General features: G+C 42.7%; 1 pseudogene; it reads right to left on the bottom strand.

Annotated features, from left to right (window-relative positions):
• Positions 1–253: 253 nt before the first annotated feature.
• Positions 254–7,295, bottom strand: part of LOC139159388 (acetylcholinesterase-like) — a 12,885-nt pseudogene continuing 5,843 nt past the window's right edge.

The raw sequence follows: 7,295 nt of genomic DNA, 5'->3' as shown, positions 1-7,295 counted from the left end.
AAATCTGTCCTACTGTTAAATATTTGTTTTTAATGAGGTTGTGGAAGGGAAGTTTACATTGTAGGTTCTTTCATAATTCAGTCAAGTCCTTTTTTTTTTTTTTTGTTTAACCAAGTGAACCATTTCTCCCAGGATTTTTAGAATTGTGATTCGAGAAGTCTTGATTGATTCCTGAGAGGAATAAACGCACAACCATTACTGTAGCTCCGTTTCCAAACGGTGCCTTTGAGATGTGGATGCAATTTCCAAAGAGGTTCAACATAAGCGGCAGCCCTTCATAGTAGGCCAGTTCAAGACACAGGCAAAGCAAAGACTCCAGGATGCTCTTCTCTGTGGTAAGGAAGAATAAGAATTATCATTTTTGTTTATTATATGTATTACATATTAAATATGTACCTTTCTGATTTTGATGGCTAAGGTAGGATTAGAACCCACAGTCTCCTGGTATCTAGCCTGGTGCCTTAATCTTAACCTTAAAAGTCAATTTGAGGTGCTCTGTATTTACATTATACTAGACATGGAGGGGTTTGTGGCAGGCAGGGTTTGCTACATACTGCCGCTATCGGTGCGATGAGCGCATAACTCCGCATCCCTGGTGTACATGAGCATGTGTCCCAGCGAGATTTTGCTTCTGCACATGCTCAGGGAGCAAAATCTTGTGAAAGGATGCGTGTGCGAGAGAGATTTTGGCAATATTTTTGCTTCCACGCATGCACAGAAACAAAATATTGCTAAAATCTTTCTCTCGCACGCATGCAAGATTTTTCTTCCTGTGCATGCGTAGAAAGCAAAATTTCACTGTGATACGTGCGCTTGCAGGCTGGAGACGCGGATCTCCATGCGCAGCTCCATTTTCACTACCGGTATGCAGTGGAGCCTGTACTGGGTAGGATCCCAATACTGGTTTGTGGAATCAAAATGCAGGATCCAACGCACGCAATCAAGTCTCACTGCAGTATTTACTGTTAACAGTGTGCACAGGAGAAATTACCTCGAGAAAATAGTGGGAGGAACTCTTGCAGAGAAAAGGATTCTGTCAAGGTTGTCCCAGCTTGGATGTTGAGGAAAAAAGGACCCTCGAATCCATTTGTAGCGAAAGGTATACTTTGACTAAAGTCAAGTGGTTACAGCACAAAGAAAGTGGATCTGAGTATTCCTGTGCAAAGCCTGCCTTTTCCCCTTCTCCAAGGCCCTCCCATCTTCACCAGTTTTAAGACTCCAATAATATTAGGAGTTTTGGTAACAGCTTTAACGTTCGTTGCCTCTTTGGTGAAATTTCGCATTCCATTTTCATGCTCATGTTGCTGGATCAACAAGCCTGTCCCAGACTGGCACCCCTGAATTCTGTCATCCTGTCATCCCCTTCCCTACATCCTGATTTGATTTGATTTGATTTGTATGCCGCCCCTCTCCACAGACCCGGGGCGGATTTTCTCCCCCCCCCCCCCCCACATTGGTAATTAATGACACAACTAATCTCAAGTTATTCCCCTCCCACACATACACTTCTGTTGTCTAGGGAGGATAATGGTCTTAGAAATAATATTTGTACCTTATCTCAGGGATGCCTATGGGAATGTTCTGATACTATTTATCGACGGGCTACAAGAACACATTCCTAATGTCTCCATTTGTTTATTAAATGGTTCCATTCATCTGTAAACTGATTTCCCTGACAGGCTGAATTTCATTCTCATGCTCTCGTTCTCAGCACTGCATAATCTTCTCTATAAGTTACTTTTTGTGATTTATTCCTTGCTTCCCTATGTCCAAGTTCTTTATTTGTTTATGCTGAGATCTAGAGGTTTCTCCAGGTTCCTCTTCCACAAAGGCCATTGGCAACAGTTTGGAGAGCTTCCATTTCACACAGTGAAGCTGAGCTACAAAAGTGCTATTTAAAAATGGTTTGGAATGCCGATGTGAAATTACTATTTAGAAAGAAGTCCAGCCCCCTTCTGAAATCATCCCACTTGATCCCAATTGCTGGCCCTTACCAATCACTGGATTCCTACCTCGTGTCTTGTTCCTAGTCCAATGAAACAGAATCACCTTCAGACCTCTCTGCAGAACAAAGAAAAATGAAATATCAAGATAAGGCACACATCTTATCACTAAAGAATCTGAATCTAGAAGTAGGATTCTGAGGATTCCAAGGCATCAAAACATTATTGTTCATCACATGGTCAGCCAGATGTTTATACTGGATTTGACATTTTTTGTCCACCTACTCAGTCCTTCCCAAAAAGCTTGGATGGGCAGATATCTTTTGGTGGTATTAAAGTTATCATTGCAGGATATAAATTATTCCAAATAAAGCTGCCTTTTGCAATTGACTGAGGAATTTTGTCAATGGCGATCATGGTCAAGTGGTGATTCAGATGTTTTGTATTTGTTATTGCTGTTGTCATCTATGTGAGCAACTAAAGCTTACTTAGAGGACATTACTAGAGACCCAACTCTTGGGACATCATGAGATATGCTTGCTAAAATTTATCACTAGCATTGTAAAATTGCTCAGTGTAAAATCAAATGAGTATGTTTTAGCAAAGAGTGGAAGTAAAATGAATTTTTAGAGATTGCTCTAGGAGTGAGATGGGTGATCTCTATATTTGATATATAAATGATTTTTAAAAATATCTTTTTCATCAACCACTACTCCCTTTCAAAGGCAAAACTAATAACTGAACTTACGTGTCTCTTCAGCCTTTGAAAAAAGGCTCTTTAAAAAACCACAGTGCTCTACCACCCTTCTCTGGAATGGCTCAGTATTAAGAAGGAAGAAATTCTGCTCTCTGGCATTATAGAGTGGCCACTCATCCTTGGTGGCTGCTAATCCAGTGGGATTCCTATGGAGAAAGAAAAGGACATTGATGGAAACTAATCAAGAACCAATCTAGAAACAAGGAGGCATTTCCTCACACTGATTGGTGGAATAGTGGAATTGGTGGAATAGCTTGCCTTCAGAAGCTGTGAGTGCTTCATCGCTGGGGGTTTTAAAGAAGAAATTGGACAGCCACTTGTCCAGAATGGAATAGGGTTAGACCTATTTGCCTGTTGGGCAACTGCTTGAGCAGGAAATTGGACTAGCAGACCTCCAAGGTCCCTTCCAACTCTGTTATTCTTATAATAGTTCTTTTACAAAGAGACTGGTGTTGACTTGAGAAACTGCAAACAAGGCTAACTCCCAAAGGGGACTTTGAGGGAAGGGAGGAGTTTGGCTTGGTGAAATCTCATGTGTCTCCTCCTTGCTGGTACAAACTCAAGTCAGCTGCTCGAAGATTCTTGGATCTGCCAGTCCCAATCCTCACACCCTGGGCACCTTCCATCTTCTGAGTTTCCCCTTCACTACTTACTCCCTTGCAAGTCTTTGCTTATTCTCTTAATGGTAGAGTCATGTTCTTATCTCCCTTTTGCCTTCTTTATTCCACTTGGAAAAATGTACCCTAGAATATGTATGATACCACTCAACTCATTAAAGAGCAATTATCTATATGTGACATTATTAAAGAATAGTGTGCATTATTTTATGGCTGCATTACTTTAGCTATAAAGTGCATTTGTTGAATAGAACAGCTTTCCTTGGATTTCAAATACAAATTTATAGAAATAAAGTAAACCACATACCCAGTTCTGGCAAACTCTGCCCAGTAGTGCATCATCTTACGGCTCAGCCTGGCTTCAGCCTCTGTATATGTTTGATTGACAGGCATCATTGATTCAAGGATTCCAAAAACAAAAGGAACCTCAGCATTGTGAGTTGCCCCAATCCATTCAGGCAAAACTGACCATGAAGGGCGATGTGCGAATAAATAGGCATATACAGTGATCCCCTGATTATCGCGAGGGTTCCGTTCCAAGACCCCTCGCAATAATCGATTTCTCGCGATGTAGCGGCGCGGAAGTAAAAACACCATCTGCGCATGCGCGCCCCTTTTTCCATGGCCGCACATGCGCAGATGGTGGAGTTTGCATGTGGGCGGCGGGGAAGACCCCTTCGGCCGCCCAACAGCTGATCTGCTCCGCAGCGTGGCAGCAGCGAGGAGCCGAAGATGGGGTTTCCCCGTTGCCCAGGCAAAGGGGAAACCCCAAGATCGCTTGCCGCTTGCCCGTTCGCCCGCCCGCCCGGCTGCTCGCTTGCCGCCTGCTTGCAGCGCGGCAGCAGCGAGGAGCCGAAGATGGGGTTTCCCCGTTGCCCAGGCAACGGGGAAACCCCATCTTCGGCTCCTCGCTGCTGCCGCGCTGCCGAGCAGATCAGCTGGTGGGCAGCCGAAGGAACCTTCCCTGGGTGCCGCCCGCCGCTCGAGAGCAAGAGGGGGAGAGATAGAGAAAGAGAGAGAAGGAAAGAAAGAGATGAGAGAGGGAGGAAGAGAGTGTGAGAGAGGAAGAAGCAAGATAGAGAAAGAGAGAGAGAAAGAAAGATGAGAAAGGAAGGGAGTGACGTCATCGGGTGGAAAAATCGCGATATAGCGATTCGCAATGATCGGGATCGCGAAACTCGGGGGATCACTGTACATGACTCCCAGTTTTCCTGATATTTCCTGCTGCTTCCCTTGATGGACATGCAAAGATCCGATCTGTATAGAAGTGGGACAGAGCGGAGCGGTATCGTGCTGGGCCGTGTTGTCCTTCACTGTACTTCAGTGCAATCGTCCAAATAAAATCTTCAGTTGCATTTCACACCAACAGCTTTATCCCGTGCAGAAGCTGCTTCTGATTGATGAGATTGTCGGTGGTCTTAGAAAAAACAAAGTAGACAAATCCAGCCGCTTCATCAGAGGTTTCACCTACGAGGACTGGTTTGACCTGAATTTGCCCCTCTTCCATGAGCTTTTCTGGATTACCAGGCAAAAATTCCCCATCTATAGTTGGCTTGAAGGGAAAATTTAACAAGAATCCACCTTTGCAGAGCATAGCTATTTCATGCTGAATAAGTTGATGAACATATTTTGTTTGCAGGCAGTGCACCATGCTGATATTTTTGTTCTCAGAGCAACCTAACAGATGAACACATTCCAGAGCTATCCGTTTGGCTTCTTCAGGAGACCTCCAAGCATAGAAGCCATTGGCTGTTCCACTCTAGATCGCAGCTTGGGCAAAAAGGTCCTGGCTTTTGGTGTGAGAAGATGGAAATTCACAGAAGCTGCTCCAGAACTGTGGCCAAAAATGGTCACCCGAGAAGGATCTCCCTGAAAGGCAGCCACATTCTCTTTTATCCACTTCAGGGCCAGCTGTTGGTCCCATAAGCCTAGGTTCCCTGGAGCATCTGATGGCAAGTAAAGAAAGCCCAGGGCTCCCAAGCGATAATTAATGGTGACCACAATGACATTCTCAGTGGCAGCCAAAGTTGTCCCATTGAACACATCCACCGAAGATGCACCCTTTAAAAAACTCCCTCCATGTATCCAGACCAAAACTGACACTGGTGAAGAAGGTTGTGGGTGTGGCACCCAGATGTTGAGAGAAAGACAATCTTCTGACAGTGGTGTTTTAGGAGCCCATTTATCTGCTCCAGGGACATCTCGAGAAATAAATTGAGGACAGGAATCGCCAAATCTGGTGGCTTCCAATGTTTGATTCCATGGCTGATGTGGGCGAGGTTTCTGGAAACGCAATTTTCTCACGGGAGGCTCAGCATAAGGAATGCCTAGATAGGCTATCACAGATCCAAGGCTAGACAGGAACTGCTTGCCCTTAATAGGGCCACTGGTGGTTATAACCACTGTGTCTGCATTGGAAGCAGAACCGGAGACTAATGTAAAGGGAAGGAGGAGGAGGAGGCAGCACAAGAGAGTAGGACCAATTACTGAACCTGAAAATATTACAACCAATATGAGATTATTCCAATACTGTATAAGCCCACCTTATGCCAATTCATGATTACTTTATTGTAATGCTGGGGCTACTTTTTTTGCTGAAGACACCAATGGTGAGCAGGGAATGACTTAGTCAACTTTGCCCTTCTCCATGTTGTATGTGGAACATTCTAAAAGAACCGCTTAGAATTCTTGATTATTGATCCCCTTGTTCAGCGAGTGGACAGTTTTACACAGAATTGTAAAATTTCTCCTTAGTTCTAAGTAGTTCCAGGTAGCATGAGTTATAACTTCCTTTGACTATCACCTTCATAATTTCAAATGGTTATTAAGTGGTGATGAAAGAAGTTCATTTGTACCACCAAAGACTTTTTGACAAACCTAACTTACTAGTTTTTAGTATGCTCTTCCTTGCTACAAATATTAGAAATGTTTCAAGGCAAATTGATTATTGATTAAATGTCAACTGATTTTAAAATGTTAAAAGGTTATGAAATCTTGAAATATACCCTTGAAATAATAATAACACACCTGTGATTTCACATTGTGATGAGCAAATCATCATCATCATCAATCATCATAATCATCATGGATTAATTCATCATCAATCTATTGCAAAAGGCGTCTTTACTCAGAACAGTTATACAATACAATACCTCTAACACAGTGGTGTGAAACTCGTGGCCCACAGGCCAGATGAGCCATGTGCTGGCCCCGCCCAGTTTAGTGAAGGTAGAAAAAGTCCCGAAACATCATGTGATGCTGCCATGATGACGCGGGTTTGACACCCATGCTTTAACATCATAAACATCAGAATCTGCCCATCCCAGGTCCTTAGGAAGGACTTGATAAGTGGACAAACATACCAAATCCAGTCTGAACATCTGGCTAACTATGAGATGAATCAGTAATTAAAAATGTCTAATCCAGCCTAAGCATTTGCCTATGTTTCAAGCCATAATATATTAAATTATACATTCCATTCAAGCCATAATTCAGTTAGTGAGTCTTAGGCAAAAAGGTAATTACAGGAGACATTCATTTTGTTGGCTTCTAGACTGTCAAATGGCAATACTTGGAAGAAGATTTACTGATGCTACATAAAATGTTCAAAACACTTTGATTCACATGTCAGGTGGATGCATTGGAAAATGTTTTTATACCCTAATCTTCTTTGCTACTCTTTTATCCTCTCTGCCCATCTAATTATACACAAAAGAAGGAACAAGGTAATCAACTATTCTGTCATTTCACATCAAAACTCTTCTTGCAACAATAGTTTAAAAAACCTGATTGAGCAAGCTGGTTGAAAAACACTGATCTACAGGAACCTTTCTCAGTCTTTTTATCCTGGAAGAACACTTATAATAAATTTCAAAGAATGCCTGCTTAAAGACCACAAAAATGTAAAAATATTACAATACAGTTAACTTCTACTCTAGAATTCCCCCCATGTCAAGGATTCAAGACCCATCTCATCAC

This window comes from Erythrolamprus reginae, chromosome 2 (genome assembly GCF_031021105.1).
Source record: "Erythrolamprus reginae isolate rEryReg1 chromosome 2, rEryReg1.hap1, whole genome shotgun sequence".
Classification (NCBI taxonomy): domain Eukaryota; kingdom Metazoa; phylum Chordata; class Lepidosauria; order Squamata; family Dipsadidae; genus Erythrolamprus; species Erythrolamprus reginae.
Note: the sequence above shows the minus strand (reverse complement) of the source record. Positions and strands in the feature narration are given on the sequence as shown.